The sequence below is a fragment of the Ailuropoda melanoleuca genome, chromosome 4, assembly GCF_002007445.2.
Source record: "Ailuropoda melanoleuca isolate Jingjing chromosome 4, ASM200744v2, whole genome shotgun sequence".
Lineage (NCBI taxonomy): Eukaryota > Metazoa > Chordata > Mammalia > Carnivora > Ursidae > Ailuropoda > Ailuropoda melanoleuca.
This window is the reverse complement of record NC_048221.1, coordinates 80,507,442-80,525,239: the sequence shown is the minus strand read 5'-3', so window position 1 is coordinate 80,525,239 and position 17,798 is coordinate 80,507,442. Positions and strand designations below refer to the sequence as shown.

Here is a 17,798-nt window from a genome sequence, read left to right as displayed (position 1 = left end):
CTTCATGGATTTGGAACTTCTAAAATGCTACCAATCCTCTCCAAAACCACTCCTAAATAATTATGGCTATATTCTTTGATTCTGAAACTTTGTGATTAAGAACCCCTTTAATCTATTCTATAAATAAACAATATCCATGAAACAAAAACTTTATGAGCAAACAGAAGAACTACCTTTATTCTTACAGATTAGCATATACCTGCATGCCTGTTACATAAAATAAATTTAATAAAAATTCTTCTTCATCATGTTAACTTTTGTCCTAGACATCTGTGTTATTTGTGTTTGTTAGGGAATCATGGAAAATGTTCTCCATCTCTCCCATAGAAACCTCTGTTCTGTTTTGGTCACATTTTTCTTCCTTCAGCCTAGTCAAAAGCCCGTGCCTAGAACTGTCATTTTTATGTTTACACATGTTTACATCTTTTCTTTTGCCTCAAAAGTCTACTAGGAGACATGTGCTGAGCATAACCTAAGATTACAATAAATAAGTTATGTAAGACTTAAAAATTCAGAAGCCATAAAAACCAACATGGATTTTCTTGGGATTCTAAGGGTAGGTATCTTGATTAGGAGGCAGGATAGTGGTTCGTTTTTCAACAAGAAGACAATAATAGAGCCGAAGAGCCCTCTAAGGGAAAGAAAAAAGAGAAAAGATATATGAGCAAAAACAGAAAAATCAGTGAAGATGGAAACCAAAAAGTTGAACATATAGGAGAACCAGTAAAATCAAATGGTGGCAGGTAGGGAAAGCCACCAGACACATCCAGTCTCTCCTAAAAGAATGTTCTAGTAGCTAAATTGTAAATTAACCAGATGGAAAGAATAGATAAAATGCTAATACAGCTATTAAAAAGAGTAATTAAAATCCAAAGGAAGTGGTTTTTTTTTTTTTAAGTGGAAAGGTACCAAATGTTGTTAAACTGCTTTTTAAAGTGCATGATACAGCTCTGTGTGGAATGCAGTATAGTTTCTCTTTGGTTCATTCTCCCCAGAATTAGTTTCCAGATTTGCCCAGGTGTCTCTGATACCAATAATAAAAACCTCTGTGGGCCTATTGTGTAGGCTAGGATAAATGGGTGCCTCAGCTTCCAGGTAAAGGCCAGCCTCTGGCCTCAGGCCTGGAGCATCCTGGGGAGGTGATCTGGTCCACAGAGCAGGCAGTGAGAGCTGGGGAAGCCTTTAAGGCAGCTGCCAGTCAAATCTGGTTCCCCTTACCGTGAAGTCCAGAGGGAAAAAAAAGTATTACGCTCATAAGATTTCCTCATATTCAACCATCCATTTGCTAATACACTCTCTTGACATAAGTAGCCCCACTAAATTCCTCTTTCCTCATCACTAACTCTAAAATGACAGCTTAAGGATTATCCTTTCTGCCATTTACCATGAAACACATCTCCAAACTAGTTTGCTGTAGGTTTCTGAGCTTAACCACATAGCTCACACTGAGTGGATAATCAATCATTCTATGACTAAATCCATCTGGAACAAATTTGAAGAAGTGGCCATGTAGGGTTTTTGGGTTGTTTTTTTTTTTTTTTGAAAAAAAATTAAACTGAAACCAGAGTTGGTCTCTTTTTTCAAAGGTTTAAAAGAAAAAAATTATAAAACTCAGCAATGACTTTTCCCCCCAGAATTCATGCATGCTCTCTAAGATTGGTTCTGTCCTGCCCCCATTTTGCATTTCATTTAATTTTTCAGAGAGGTGGTCCTTCAGTGCTTTGGAGGGGAGTCCCCTTCCCAGAGAATGAGGTCATGATCCCTCCTTGGGTAGAAGGAAAGGGGGACATTGTGTGGCCAGGTTGTCACCATAACATCATGCTGATCTTAAATTCCCAAACATGCAGAGCTCAACTGAGGGATTATGGAACTAAAAAAGCCTATTTCTGGCCATTCTTGCTAGAGCCACTACTTTTTGCCCTGTAAGCATAAAAAGATCATTTAAATATCATGAACTTTGGTTTTAAAGAATTCCACCTTTCCCTCACCAGACCCCAAATTGTTCATCTAAATTTAGGATATATTTTCTCATGTAGACTCTGACATCTGCACCATTCATGCATTCATTTGTTCAATTTTTAGTGATTTATTCATCAATTCATGCAACTATATATTCAGTTAATATGTATCCAAACTGTACTAGATGCCTAGACATCTAGGCAAGGATTTTTCAGTCTATCTGTAGTGGTAAGGTAAGGTTGATTTTTTTTAAAAAAATTAAATAATACAAATAATTCAGCTTAACAATTCAGGTCAACAAAACTTTAGTCGAGGGCCTCAGTCCCCATGGAGTCAATGGTAAAAGCGGTGGTGGGAGTCCAGAGGAGGGATTGCTTGCTACAATCAGGGGCCATAATGTGCTTTTTGGAGGCAGTGGATATAATCTGGGTCGTGAAAGACCAACTGGATATAAATAATCCTGAGAGGAGAAAAGGCAGGCTTTGCTGGGGAGATATCTTATATGCAGAATAATGGTGACAATATCCTGTCACTGTTTGGGGTGAGGGAAAGGGGGGCTATTGTGGGGACCAAAGGAATCAAGGTAAGAAAAGTCATTGGAGGACAGTTTGTATGAATCCAATTCTTGGTTAAGCCATTTAGATTTAGTAATGTCATAACTTGAGAAAGGTTTTGAATAAAAAAATGACATAATGGAAATGCTACTTGCGAACAGTTGTAGGATGAGAGGGAAAAATAAGTATACACATATGGCTAAATGTGTTAAATCACCTTAATAGGACTGGGATGGGAGATGGGGGCATATCTGACTTCTTGTAAAGTGAATGAGTTCCTCAAAAAAGAGTTACATTAATTTTCAAGTACTATACATACAATAACAATGCTAATAAGAAGCATAAAAAGAGTTTGATCCACAAGGACTATTTTCAGGATCATAATTAATTTGTTTAAAATCATTTCTAACAGACACATTTATTATTTTTGTAAATAAGTGATGAGTCAAATCCTGAGTCAAAGGCAATTCTAAACAAGTTCCACTCCAACTAGGATAAACGGTTTATAATATTGTTTAGCAATATATATTTATTCATAGGTATCATAAAGGTAAACATCAAATAGTCGATTAATAATATTTTGGTATAATTTCAGCCCCTATGCCCCATGAAATAACCAATTAGGAGCTAAACAAGCCCTTACAATCAGACTTTCTGTCTCATGCTCACATCCATTAAACTGTAGAATGTTCATTAGTCATAATATATGGCTGAAGGAATACAGAGTAAGTCTCTAACCATAAACTACGTCTGAACATAGACCTTTAACAGCAGTTGCTCTTATTTCTAATATGGTTAAGACTGTGATGTTGTGAAATTCAATGAACGTAATCTAAGCAGAGTCATGCCCTGATTATAAAAAGTTTTTTGCAATTACAGGAAATTATGGCAAGCGGTAACTACCCATAGGCCCACTCTCCCCATTAAGTCCCCTACCATCCATTTTTCATATAAGCATGAACCAAGGGATAATCTGGTTATAAATAGAAGAGAACAAAAAGTTCTCCCAGTATGGCTAGGGGAAATGCATTTCCTAGTTCACAACTACCTGAATTAAAAATGAGAATTTAAATTGAGTACAAAAAGGGAAGGAGGGGTTTGGAAGGGCTGTTTGGGAGTGAGGGTAAGGCTGGACTGCTAAGCTGATAAAGCAAGGACTTAAAAACATAAGAATATGTAGTTCACCTTATGAAATAATCCAAAAGAATTTTAACTGGATTTAGATCTCACTTCACTAAGTCGTGATACTGCGTGTGTTTAAAACTTAACCAACAGCTAGAATTTTGCAAAGGTAAAACATCTGTTCTCTCTGTGTATTGATCTATTTAAGTTTCAATTCTAAAACATTTAATAAGCATTAGTCATGCATATACTTCTTAAAAGTGGGGTCTTCTGGAGATGATGTGTTAGTTGCCTAGATTTACTTTATTCTTTTATACTGGATTTTAACATTTGCTTTGTTAATTACAGTTTGGAAGGTGGCACAAGACCACTAAATATCCTGTAACTGTAAGATTATTCAAGAAGCCTGAGTTGAGTAACTATTATGTGCAAAGCACAGTAGGTACTGAGAATACAAAGATGAAAAAGCCTATAGTGCCCGCCTTCTAAAGCTCACAGTCTAAGAGGGAGTGGACAGTAATGACAGTGTGACATTTTGAGTCTCCCATTTTAAAGACTTCTCAGAGAAGGTGACACCAGGCTTCAGTCTAAGGAAGGTGTGGGAATTAGCCTTTAACAAATTGAGGGGGGGGGGAGGGACGGAAGGAGAAAGGATGTTCCATGCAGAGAGCACTTGCTAAGATCCTAAGTAAAAGAGAGAAGGGAACAAGTGTTCTGCATGATTCAGTGATGGTAAGCAAGGATCAAATCATGAAGGGCGTTGCACATCACATTAAAAAGTTTGAATTTCATCCTGAAGATACTGGAAAGTGACATAATGAGTTTTCATCTGTACCAAGTGAAAGATGTCCTATACAAATACAAAACATATGCAAATCCAAATGAAGTCCACTCTCTTTGCTCACAGAGGAGGGAAACACATAATTTACTTTGCAAAACATTTCTAAATACTAACTTTGTTAGTCCAGTTAAATAATTTTATTGTAAGTAATTAGGACAGGTTTCATTCCCCACTTATACCAGTGCTACAAGGCAAATTAAGTATGAATTTCATTCTAAAAATAGCACAGCTCACATTTTTAACCAAATAAAGTACAGTGGGGAAAATATATTAGCTCAAAGAAAAGTTTAAAACATCAGCAATAAAAATCCACTCGACATTTAGTGCATTGTTCTAGGCCATTGTGATTTTATCCACCCAGAATATAACTGTAGTTCTTAAAGTATTTTTACTCCTTGGGGTTTGTTCTGTCTTAAAGTTCATACTAAAACTTATTGGAAGACAAATTTGAAAGGAAAATTTAACTCAGCCTTTGCAGAAGCTACAAGAAGTTCTGCACACTCACCTAATTTGGCGTGGCATTCCTTAGTCTTGTAAAAAAAAAATGTAATAACAATTGTGTAAATACTATGGAAGCACTGAGTGTTATTCATTATGTTTTGCCATGTTGTAATATAATGGTGCCATAATTTATGCATCAAATCCAGTGGAGAGCTCAGTTGGTACCTTCAACAAATTGGGGCCATAAAATTTATATAGGCCACCAATATATACCGAGGGTTATTCAGCAGCTGGTTTCCTAATGGAGAATGCCAGAAATCAGTAGTTGGAGCAAAACTTGTTTGGGACCCTGAACCAGATAAGGTGCCAGGGGCACACCTTTACCCTTAAGATGGCTCTAGTTAAGGAGGAGGTTGGGAACAGCTATTCAAGACCTATCCAAGGCAGTTGACTTTCTACAGATAGCAAATTTGCTGCTACTGCTCTTTCTTAACAAGGATACAGCTGTCCCAAAGTCAGCTGGACAAGCTGCTTTCTGTAGTGATCTTACATTGACCAAAGGAACCTGAGAAAAGAAATATAAAGGTGGGCCTGAGCTGAACCTTGAAAAGGAATCTATCCTGTTAAAGTAGAGAGGTTGGGGAGGGGCTCATGGGCAAAGTCAGACAGGTGGCAAAAGGTGTCTTACACATGGCAATATGCAGCCTGGCTGATGTGGAGGATCATATCAGAATGCACAGATAAGGGCTCTTGGTGGTGCAGTCTGCTGAGCCACGGACTCTTGGTTTCTGCTCAGGCCTTGATCAGGGTGATCACGGGTCAAGGGATCGAGCCCCACGTCAGGCTCCGTGCTCAGAGTGGAGTCGGCTTCAGATTCTCTGCCTCTGTCCCTTCCTCCACATGAACTCTTTCTCTTTCTCTCAAATAAATAAATAAAATCCTTAAAAAAAAAAAAAGAATGTGTTTGTAAATTGGAATCTAAGGAAAAGACTAGTTTTTATATTAAACCACCTGTTATGTTGCAGTGAGGCTCAAACTAATCATATACGACCTTCTGCATTTTATCAACATCTATGTGGGTAATGATGAGACTGGCAGCAGGTGTTGGAGTTCTGGGGACCTGGACAGCAGCTCACCTTCACTGAGACGATAAAGATGTCAGGGTCACCCTGCTGAGCTCCCAGAGGGTGCATGGGAGTGTCACAGCACTGGGCCATTGCTGAGGTAGCAGTGCCCAAGACCTACAAACCAGTGGGAGATGTCCTAACACTACTTCAGATGTGGCAGCGGTCAGAGCTCTCAAGTTAGAAGAATGCTCTGTCTGATCAGAGTGAAATTGAGAAAGGGCAAATGCAGAATTGAGTATTTAAATAGGAAGGAGTCAGAAATGCAGGCTAGAGAAAGAGAGAATAAGTAAGAAGATGACAGAGGGAAGTCAGCCTAGCCACCTGCTGGTTTGTCACACTGTCAACATAAGCCTAGCGTTTTTCCTCATGCTTTAAATTCTTTCACTTTTTTGGCTAATTTTCTCTGTTAAACCCTTAATATGGAAAGAAGAGTCTGTCATATCCACATACATAATTTGCCTATAACTATAATGAAAGCATTGGGAAGAGGTCATTTAGTGTTTGGAGAAAACCAAAATTAATATATGCAAAGAATACTTTTTAATATGCCATGGTTTTGCCGTATTACTAGCATAGCATTTACAAAACAAAATTGGCTCCAAATCAAACTCTCCTGTATGATATGATTGAATGGATGCTTCATCAACCACAAGTGATTACATAGATCACCGTTATGTTTTGTGAAGACTCCCACTCATTTGAAAAGGCAGACATCGATGTTTTCATCTTAGAGTCTTGTCCTTATGAATAAACAACCAGAAATAACTTGTCCTGGCTTTACAATGCGGTTATTTCCACTACATTTGAAAATACTCCCCATCTGTTCTTTAGTTCTGATTTATAACTTCATCACTGCCTTGAATGATGATGACCATAATGTCCTCCACATAGTCAATACAATAAAAATTGCTGCTGAAAGGTATATCATCATAGCTTTTTCATAGTTGGAACTTGTTCACACAGAAGTTCTTTCTGAGAGTTACATATAGGTTCTAATTAGAGCTCCAATCAAAGCTACGTTTGCTAAGTAGTCTTTATAAACATTAACACTCCATTGCCATGAAGGGGGTCCTATAGCCATTAACTGTCCTTTCATATCACAAAATATTAGGAAATGCAAAAGATGTTAGATTTTTTTTTTGCTTTGCCATATCCCTTTTGTTTGAATGTTTGCAATTTCCCTAATAAGAAATAGCTTTAAGAAAGAAAGAATGATTTTGCCCATTCTCCTATCTGTTCACCTGGAATATGCCAAAGGAAGAGAAGTCATTCAAAGCTGTGATGTTCTTCCCAACTGGATTTCAGTCATAACAGACCACATTCAAAACATGACACTGAGCAAGGAAGCAAAGATAGGATGGTAATTATATACAAGTGCATAGCAAATTATATTAAAAGCCCTGACTTTCTGCAGGTTTTTGCTTCCCTCGCACTGTAGACAACGGTAGTACTGACCTGATGTACACCGACTTATAGCAATTTCACAATGTTAAGTACAATTTATTGAGCACTTAGTGTCAACCAGGTACCATTTGAGGGGTGTGTTATTTCAATTAGTACTCACAACAACATTATGAAATGGGTATTATCCCTACTTGACAGACTTTGTCAGTGAAACTTGGAAAGATTAAAGAATTTTCCCGAATACACACTTTAAACATGGTGTTGCTTGGATTTGAACTGAGACCCATTTGATGCTAAAACCTGTTATCTTACCCATTCTTCTGTCTCAATTATAGTTCATATCATTCTGTCAGTGAGTTGCACAAGAAAAAATTTATTCTGTGGTTCTCAGACTTTCTGAAAAGATCGACAATCCTCCCATCAACTCCAATTCTTGGTATGATAAATTCTTGGTGTAATAAGATTATAAAAAAGCTAGTACAAGCAACTAAAGAAACGATCTCAAATAAAATAATTTAGAATTTAAAAATCATGTGCAGTGAGAAAATAGTATGATTGTTGTAGTTCTGAAAGAGATCCCTACACCTCTCTGGCAGCCTCGCAGTCATCCACATTAACCACATACATGCCTGAAGCCAGATTTTCATTTAAAGGTTTCCATAAACAAATTATTACATTTCTAGAGAAAAATAATTCCAGGCTAATTTTAAAATTAACAATATGAATTGCTCAATTTTTCCATTTTCTTCTAAAATGAAAACTTGGAATATGATAGACTCTATGGATGTGCTCCACGCAGTAACCATTTTAAATATATATATATATATATATATATATACACACACAGTATACACACACACACACACACACATCAGATCTAAGAACATAGTCTTTTTTTTTCCTTCTGTGTTTATGCATGCCAAGAAATTCCCTTAAAGACTGACTTAGTTTGGCATCTACCTTTAACATATCAACTGTATAACTGGCACAGGTCCATCTCCCTTTGTACTCTACAGACACAGAAACTGTGTACGGGGCGTGTTTCCCCATGAGATTTTTTTTCAGAGTTTATGCTGCCAAACAGGCATTAAGCAACTCTAAATTCCTGAAAATATGTAACTTTACAGGTACATGGTAGTGCATTTAAATATTGAAGAGAACTTTCTATTCATCCTGCTCTGCTAACAGAGCCTTCTAATCCTGAAAGATGAGTCCATTTTTAGACCCTCCTTTGATTCTACAGATCAGAGGCCACTGCTGAAAAATGAAAAAGAAGGGAAGAATAAATTGAGATCTATGATCATGGTCCCCAAAAAGCAAGAGCATGTTGTTCAGGTTTCCCAGGATCCAGTGTTTTTTAAGGTAGAGAGGGCAGAAGAGGTAAGAGGGGGAAAATGATTATTTTTTACAACAGCATTCAGGAATTCAGTAAAGTGAGCTTGAATATCAGATTTTTAAAACTGAAAGAGATCGCAGAGGACATACAGTCCACGAATTTGCAAGTCATCCATGCGCAGGGGCCATGCTAATCTTCTCTGTATCATCCAGTTTTAGTACATGTGCCGCCACATGTCCCGCCGAAGGGAGCACAGACAATGTATAGTCCAAACATAATTTTGTTTCTGATGGAAATGTAAGGTAAAATGTCCCAAATTCACTTAAAAGTCCAAAGGCTATTTTATATGGTAGCTTGAGAAGTCTTTAGGATTGAAACACTCACAGGGTCAATATTTTCATTGAACAGTATTTTCTTTAGTTCCCTATTGCCTTTAGGTATTCCTTGAACTCATAGGAGTTATTTGAATGCTATTACCTCACAACACTGAAAGTGTTTTAACATAGACGGGGGGATATCCCATAGACTACATATGTCAAACAGAATTTATCAGCAAATTAAATTTGAATATGCATGATAATTCATAAGTAACTTGGGGAAAATGGCAACCATATTATCAATTTGAAACAAAACCAAAAATTCAAATCTCACTTGGTGTATGAAGGATTTGGACACAAGCTGATAGTTGTTCAAATTTAACATTTTAGTCACTGAATAACCTTATGCTTTAATATGATGAAAGCTGCAGAGCCTTCCTTCCTGAAAAATCATTCATATGGAACAAGGAATAATACGTCTAGTTTTTAACTGTCACATTGCTCAAGGAAGAGGGATAAAATAAATAACCACTTAAGATAAGATCTTTCCTTGCTATACTTTATCTTAGAGCAAAGTTTTCAGAAGTTAGAGGATAAATTATAAAAGTATAAATGGAAACATCACAACTGTACAAAGATATATGTATGTGCATCATGTGTCAAATGAGAGAAGGTATAGAATTCGTTCATTTTATTGAATCCCTACAACTTTCTATATTTAGGTAGATGCAGCATCTGTTTTTCAATTTTTTTTAAGATTTTATTTATTTGTTTGAGAGAGAGAGAGAACACAGAGGGAGAGTGAGAGGAAGAAGCAGACTTTCCACTGAGCAAAGAGCCCAATGCAGGGCTCGATCCCAGGACCCTAAGATCATGACCTGAGCTAAAGGCAGACACTTAACTGACTGAGCCATCCAGGCGCCCTTGTTTTTCAATTTTTTTTTAAAGACTTTATTTATTTATTCAACAGAGAGAGAGCTGTGGGAGGGGCAGAGGGAGAGGGACAAGCCCACTTTGAGCTGAGCGAGATGTAGGGCTTGACCTCAAAATCCTGAGATCGTGACCTGAACCGAAACCAAGAGTCAGATGCTTAACCAACTGAGCCACCCAGGTGCCATGATTTTTCAGTTTTTTAATGAAAATTTTCTTCCTTTTTTTTTTTTTAAGATTTTATTTATTTATTCATGAGAGACAGAGAGAGAGAGAGAGAAACAGAGGCAGAGGCAGATGTAGAAGCAGGATTCTATCTCAGGACCCTGGGATCACAACCTGAGCTGAAGGCAGACTTTTAACCAACTGAACTACCCAGTCACCCTTAATTAACATTTTCAAACTCAGAGTTGAATGTACGATACAATGAATATTGAACACCCACCATCCGGATTAAAAAATTGTTAACATTCTGCCATATTTGCTTGCAATGCCTCCCCACCTGCTACTGAGAGCCACATTGTACCATTTGTGTATTTCTGGTGATAGGAACCTCACTACTTCCTAATATATTCAAGTGTCCAATGACCATATTCTTCTCTTACCCTGAACTAAAATCTGACTTCCTTAAATTTCTACCCATTTACTCTAGTTCTGTCCTTGGAAAGATAAGGTCAAGATTTTTTTCCTTCTTCTCTAAGTGGCCCTTCAAAACCCTAAAGTTCACTTTCAAAACAGACTATCTCAGCTACAAATCCCCTTTGTATTTTCTTCTCTTGTAAACTGAGTAGAGTGGGGGCAAAGAGAAGGAGATGTAAGAAGAGAAGGAGGGACTATAGGCCTTCTTAAGGGCTGGCATTTTTTTCCCACAAGGTTTCATATGTGATATTTTCATTTTCATTCAGTTTGACGTCTCAGATTTCAGTTTTATCTTCCTTAAACCATGAGTTGTTTGGAAGTGTATGTCTTCGTTTCTGAAAGAAGGGGATTTTTCTAGTTTCGTTGTGGCTATGTCATTGTCATTTCCATCATATATGCATTGTACTGAGGGAACAAAAACCTGTATATTGTAATTTTTGAGATGTATTTAGACTTTCCTTAAGGCTAGCATATAATCATTTTCTTTTAACATTCTCTCAATGCTTGAATAGTTTATGTATTACTATACAGTGTTCTATATTATGTCAAGTAGTTCAAAGTTTATAATCATATTGTTCATATTTTCTGTTCATTTCTGAAAATGTGTTTGTTCGTTCAGTTACAAAGACAGGTATATTAAAATCTCTTAGTGTAATTGTGTGCGTTCATCTTCCCTTTAGTTTTACTTATTTGTGCTTTGTCTATATGGAGGCTGTGTGATTAAATGCAGTTAAATTCTGAATCCTTTTTCCCTGAAAGTCAACTTTGTCTGATATTAATATTACAAGCCAACTTTCTTTTGATTAGTATTGGCATAGTACACTATTCATCTTTTTTTCTTTAACCTATATTTCCTTTCCATCCTTACATTTAAATTGTTTCTCTTGAAACAGCATATTTGGGTTTTGTTTTTGTAATCAACCTGAGAATTTTGGCTTTTAGTAAGAGCATTTAATCTGCTTACATTAATGCAACTATTGCTATGATTAGGTTTAAACTACCATTTTACTATTTGCCTTCTATTTGTTCTGCACATTTTAGTTTCCTTTTCTTTCCTCTCTTGCCTTCTTTCTAAAATAATGGACCATTATGTATTATTCCATTTCTCCTCTGTATTAGATTTGTAGTTTTATGCTTTTACTATTCCTTTAGTTTTTCCCCTAGGGGCTACTTAACATGCATCCTTGATTTATCAAAGTCTAAAATAAATTAGTAGTTTTACCTTTTCCCCAACAATGCAAGGACCTTCAAGTACTTAAACTCTATTTACCTTCCTGCCAGCTTATTATTCTCATGTATTTTAATTATAAATATTTTATAAATCCCAAATATGTTATAAATCCCAAATATTTTATAAATCCCAAAAGACCTTCCTATTATTGTTTTATACAGTCCGTATTCTTTTAGATTTACTCACATATTTATCCTTTCATTGCTTTTCATTGTGCTGGAATTTTGAATCAAAAAGAGAAAGGAATTTAGTGCAAATTTGGTGAGTTCCACCCGTCCTTCATCCTACCTCCCTGCTTCATTTGGAATTCAGAAAAACATAAGGGCCCTGAGGCATATGGGGAAACACTGTGCAGAAACATAATAAGTAAGATGAAATGAAATGGGTAGGAAAATATACACAAGAAGGTAACATGTTCTGAAGGCAAGAAGCACAAAGATATGCTTTATTTAAAAAGCCTTAAGCAGTTAATGATTTGAAGAAGCATTGCCAAATTATACTCAGCAAATTTAGTAGTATGCCCCAATTTAGTGGGCACAAAAGCTGTTTATTGTTGAATGAACAACAAGTATAATGTAATTGGTTTCATACAATTAGGAGGTCACCAAGCCATGCTTGTTATAATTGGCATTGCCATAGCCAGGGGCTTGCGCGACCTCAAGCGATGACTGGCCTGAAGGAGTAAGCCAAGAATGTGTGTGCTTTGAGCTAGGGAGCCTGACTAATCTGGCTGCAAGGCTCAAGGAGGAGGCCAGAAATCAAGTCCCAGTGCTTAGGCAGGGCCTGGTGGACTCAACTGAATGTAGTGTCCATTCAGTTCATCGCCCTCCAGGGGTTTGATCTGGAGCTGGGGATGGAAGGTGGTTGGGAGAAAGGAGGTAAAGAGGTAAGGCACCAGAAAACTACAATTGAAATGTCAGTTCAGAGACATCCCATAATAAGATGGAATCATAATTCCTCTGAAAGCCATGCAGTTGGAAGCTCGTCTCCAGTTTGTATGGACTGGGCTTACACTTTCACACAGACCATCTTTAATTCAATCTTTAAGTAAAGATTAATGATGCTACTTGTTTCAAAAATACTGTTTTGCCTTCACAAGGTTGTGGATTGATGACTAGTTGTAATATCACTCCAAATACCAGGGTCATCTTTTCCCAAAAATATTTTTTTTTTTTTTTAAAGATTTTATTTATTTATTTGACAGAGACAGAGACAGCCAGCGAGAGAGGGAACACAAGCAGGGGGAGTGGGAGAGGAAGAAGCAGGCTCACAGCAGAGGAGCCTGATGTGGGGCTCGATCCCATAACGCCGGGATCACGCCCTGAGCCGAAGGCAGACGCTTAACCGCTGTGCCACCCAGGCGCCCCCCAAAAATATTTTTAATGGGTAATTAAGTTTAAGAAGTGAAAAAGGAAGCTTGGCTGGAAATGACATATTCACAGAGATGCCGGAGAAAGCTCCTGGTGATTAGCAATCATTGATCAGTAGAAAATGTTTTTCTTAACATTCTGAAAGCAATAAGCTTCACTTTGCCTGTTTGCAAAAAGAGCTGAAGAATAATTAAGGCCTTTGTTTCCTTGCTGGTTCTGTTTCAGCCTTTGAGCAATTGGTGCATTTGGTCTGTGTGTAGTACAGATGAGTCACAAGTTGAACTGGCCGTGTGTGCCACTTGGTTTTCTCCCCTATGTTCATGAACTGTATGTCTAACCTCATCCCATCATCTTGCAAATGAACACCACTAGCCACAAAGGAGACCGGGTGAGAAAAGGTTGATTTGCAGTGCAAATCAATCATCATTGCTGGAAAAGCAACTCCAAGTACATGTAGAATGATTTTTCCATATGAGAGCAGCATATTTCAAGATTCTGGTAGAACACAGTGCAATGACAGGGACTTCCAGGACACTTGATTCACCACTCTATAAAACAAAGAAATGAACTATCAGGGAGGCTGATGTTTGTTGATTTTGGTGATATTTTTGTTTATCATTTAATGCACACCAAATTATTAACAATTTGTTTTGCCAGAACAGATAAGAATCTAGAACTATAAATCTACCGCTGGCCATAGATGAAGACAGTTCTCTTTTGTTACTTAATATCAGTATTTATTTTCTCCACTAGAACTGCTTAGCTTGGTTGAATTCTAGCTGATAATTTCAGAAGGGTGAAAAGCTAACTAGAACTGGGCATTTAGCCCAGATAAATCTGATTCCAGTACTATGAAAGAAGCAGCAAGGGAAATAGAAAGTCTTTGACAAAAATTCTTGATAATTGGCTAAGGACTGGGGAGGGAAACAGAAGACTTGGAGAGCTATGAATGTTATCCTAATGTAGAAGAAAGACACAAGGGAGGAATCAAGGCACTACAAATGAACGACCCTCTCTTTACTTCTAAGAAAAATGAAATATATATACATATATAAAACTACAATTAAATGTCTGCTATACAGAGCTCTTAGGAAATAAGTCTGTCTGGAGACCTAAATTGCAGAGGCAAAATGGAAATCTGGGGTTTGAATTTCTACTCTGTGTGACCTTGGGCCGGTCACTTCACAAATCTACATTTCAGTGACATCCTCCTGCCTCTTCCATAAATTGTGCATGATGTGACCATTTATTTCACAGAGCTCTTATCAGTATTAAATCAGAGGCTTGCCGATCTGATTGTCTAATCAAATAATAGATATTTAAATATTGCTAAGCACTTACCTATTTTTATATCAATTTTAGAATTTTAACAGATTTGTATATGAAGTTAAATAAAAAATCATACGCCTCCTTCCTAATCAAAATTTAAGCAACGTAATTTAATGTCTTGACTACTCAGATTATCATTATTAAGAGCCAGGAATGGATGAGGCAGTAGTAAAACAGCAATGCTCTCAGCGCTTATTGAGATAGCTCCTACTTTCCAAGATTATACTGAAAAATAAGATGAAGACCCAAAATAACAATAAGATCCTTACCCAATAAGTCCCTTTTATTTAAGAGTAAATAGAGTGCTGGGAACTAATTTATTGTTGTGTCACTAGAAAGGATTAGTACCAATCATTCTGAGCAGATGGGTATCTATCTAAATTGTTAAGAGTGTGAAAGGAAGGTAGGAAGAAAGAGGGAGAGGGAAGGAGAGGGACAGGAAAGGGAAGGAGAGGAAAGGAGAGGGAAGGAGAGGGAAGGGAAGGGAAGGAAGGGGAGGGGAGNACAGTAAACATGAATCCCTGACCTCTTTTTTTCTACTTTACTTCATTTATGAGATTAAATTAGTATGATTGCAGAAGATATAAGATTGTAAATCCACACAGATGAAGAAATAGCAACTTGAATTTAATCACTGCCTTTGCTTTAACCACAGGAGTTCAAAGGACAGCGCCATGAAGTAATAATCACAAGGCACGTACAGTGCTCCCCACAGAACTAGTAAAGATGTGGCTATTTTACTTTAAACATTTACAGCCTAGGAACAAAAAGATATATTTTGAAGATTCTGAACTTTTTAAAAAAATCTTTGCATCATTAAGGATGGACAGTCTATTTTATAGATAGAGAAACAGAGAAAAAGAATTGATTCCATGGTCCTAGGTCACCTGGGCAGTGACATGCAAAAATCACTTCAGTCCCTTCCTCCTTTTTCAGTGTGTTCTCCCATCCCTGGGCAGTGGTGGATTATTCCAAAGCAGTTCTGAATCATTCCTTAAACCTAAAGCAGCAAAGTCTAAATGGTAATCTAAAGCATTTAAGGTACAGAAAACGTTTGCCCATGAAAACACACTGAATGTCCATGCCGTGGTAAGTTATCAAATTATGAAAAGAACATTGCAGAGATTAAAATGTTGCATAAGAGAGAGAAAGCAGCATGAGTCAGGGGTTTGGGAAATATGAGTCAGAATGACAGGAAGGAGCCAAAAACATAGAGAATGAGGGCCTAAGCAGGGACTTAATGGACACCACAGAGATGTGGACACAGTTGCCTCCATTAACTTTTGAGAGGAAACCAAATATGCAGTTCCATAGACTGGGGGTCAGCGTGATAAAGAGGCTAGGAGCGAGAGCCGAGCAAAGATCAGACTGCATTATTTGAAGCGATGGTGGTGCCAAAGTCAGCAAGAAAGGGACCTACAACAGTATAAATCACTAGGAGGGAGAGTGTGGGCACATTTTTGAAAAATGAGGGAATCACCAAATCTTGTCCTTAGCTATTCTTAATGCATTAGAATGATGAAATGTAAGTTGATTTACGTGTTGTGATATTTTAGGAAGCACACTCTATTATTTTGTTCTTTGGCTATGTTTACATTAGGCTGTGTCTACATGGTTCAGAGCTGCTCCCTGTGGTGTCCAATTCAAATTCCAATCCCACCTTTAAGGCCCTGAATTTTTGCTTAGGGCTTGAGCTAGCACTTTATGAGTACCTTCAAGCAGGCACTGCAGCAGGCTCCACACACAGCCCTTCCAGCCATGCTGAGTCCAGCTGTCTTGCAGACCACGTTTGTTTTGTAGGACATTTTCTAATGCGACCTGCCTCCTGCCTAGAAATAGCCTCCTCGCCTTCTTCAAAATGCAGCTCAAAGCTCCCCTGGCCCAACAGACCTTCCACAGCCACCCACCTCCGATGCTACCTTATGCCTCCTAGTTTCTGCACTTCTCGACATGACTGCTTTCCTACAGTTTCCATGTGCTGACATCTTGTTGGTTTTGCTGTTTCTCACATCTTGCCTGTCACCCTTCCTTGTGAATGATTAGTTCCATAACATAAAACAGTGATCCTACATCTCTCAAACTCTAGGCATCGGTTCCAGCAAATGATTATCATTCACTCATCCATTTTATGAATAAACAGTTATTGAAAACCCACGATGTTTCATGCACTCTGCTAGGCATTAGGAATACAGAAAAAAGTAAGATGTAGACCCCATCCTCAAAGAGCTTAGGGCTAGGGCCCAGGGAATGTGTTAACTGATTGCTTAAGAACCTGGTGAGCTTCACTGTCGAGGATAAATTTTCGATAGTTTAGAAGCTAAACAAAAACTACTCTCCCCGGAGTACTTTTTCCTAGATTACAAGGAAAATCATGGCTGACCTGCGTCATTTCCCTTAAGAATAAAGCAGTGCTTTTGCCATTTGAGATACTCCCACCACAGAGGCCTTTCATAAACGAAAAGCCTGGGGAAATCAGGGACTTCTGGTGTACCAGCATAGGAATGGATATTCTGCTTCAAGTCTCTGACATACATGTATGCTTTACTGACTTATCACGTTAACTCTCTGATGTTTAAGACAACTGAAACGCGTACAAGTAGAAAAGACAAACGTGGAGGCACCTGGCTGGCTCAGTCAGTGGGGCGAGCGACTCTTGATCTCAGATCAAGTTGTGGGTTTGAGCCCCATGTTGGGTGTAGAGATTACTTAAAAAATAAAATCTTTGAAAAAAAAAGTGTAAGACAGTTTAACAATGCGCAACAATTCTTACATGACTTTCTCATAATGCTTTGTGAGTAAGTAATAACAGGGTCTCAAAGTATAACTTTTAAAATAATTGTGTTATTTAGATAATGGTATGAATTGACAGTATAATCAAAGATAGTTCAAAGAAATCCTATCTGACTCTGGGTCCTTCAGCATTAGATAAACTGCTAAGAGCAAAGGAGAGGATAAATAGTCTCAGCTCGGGTTGGAGAAGCTGTAAATGAAAATGTAGCCAGTTCATTTCCTAGCAGACTCAGCTCTGGGTGTATGACAAAGCACACACTCAACTCCTTTGGAATAATTTCTTGAAGGGGATTTCATGCAATTGTGTTTTATTGAATTTCAGGAAGCTTCCCATCCAAAAGACTTAAAAATTAAAGTGAGTCCAAGTATTTACAAAGTGTGTTAAAAATATTACCAGTGTTCTGTGTG

The 17,798-nt window shown here is 37.7% G+C and overlaps 1 protein-coding gene and 1 pseudogene across 1 annotated transcript in view; one reads left to right on the top strand and one right to left on the bottom strand.

The window, feature by feature from the left end:
• EFEMP1 (EGF containing fibulin extracellular matrix protein 1) overlaps window positions 1-17,798 on the top strand; it is a 57,768-nt gene that overhangs the window by 21,187 nt on the left and 18,783 nt on the right. The window lies entirely within an intron of this gene.
• Window positions 8,921-9,017, bottom strand: LOC117802097 (annotated as a pseudogene).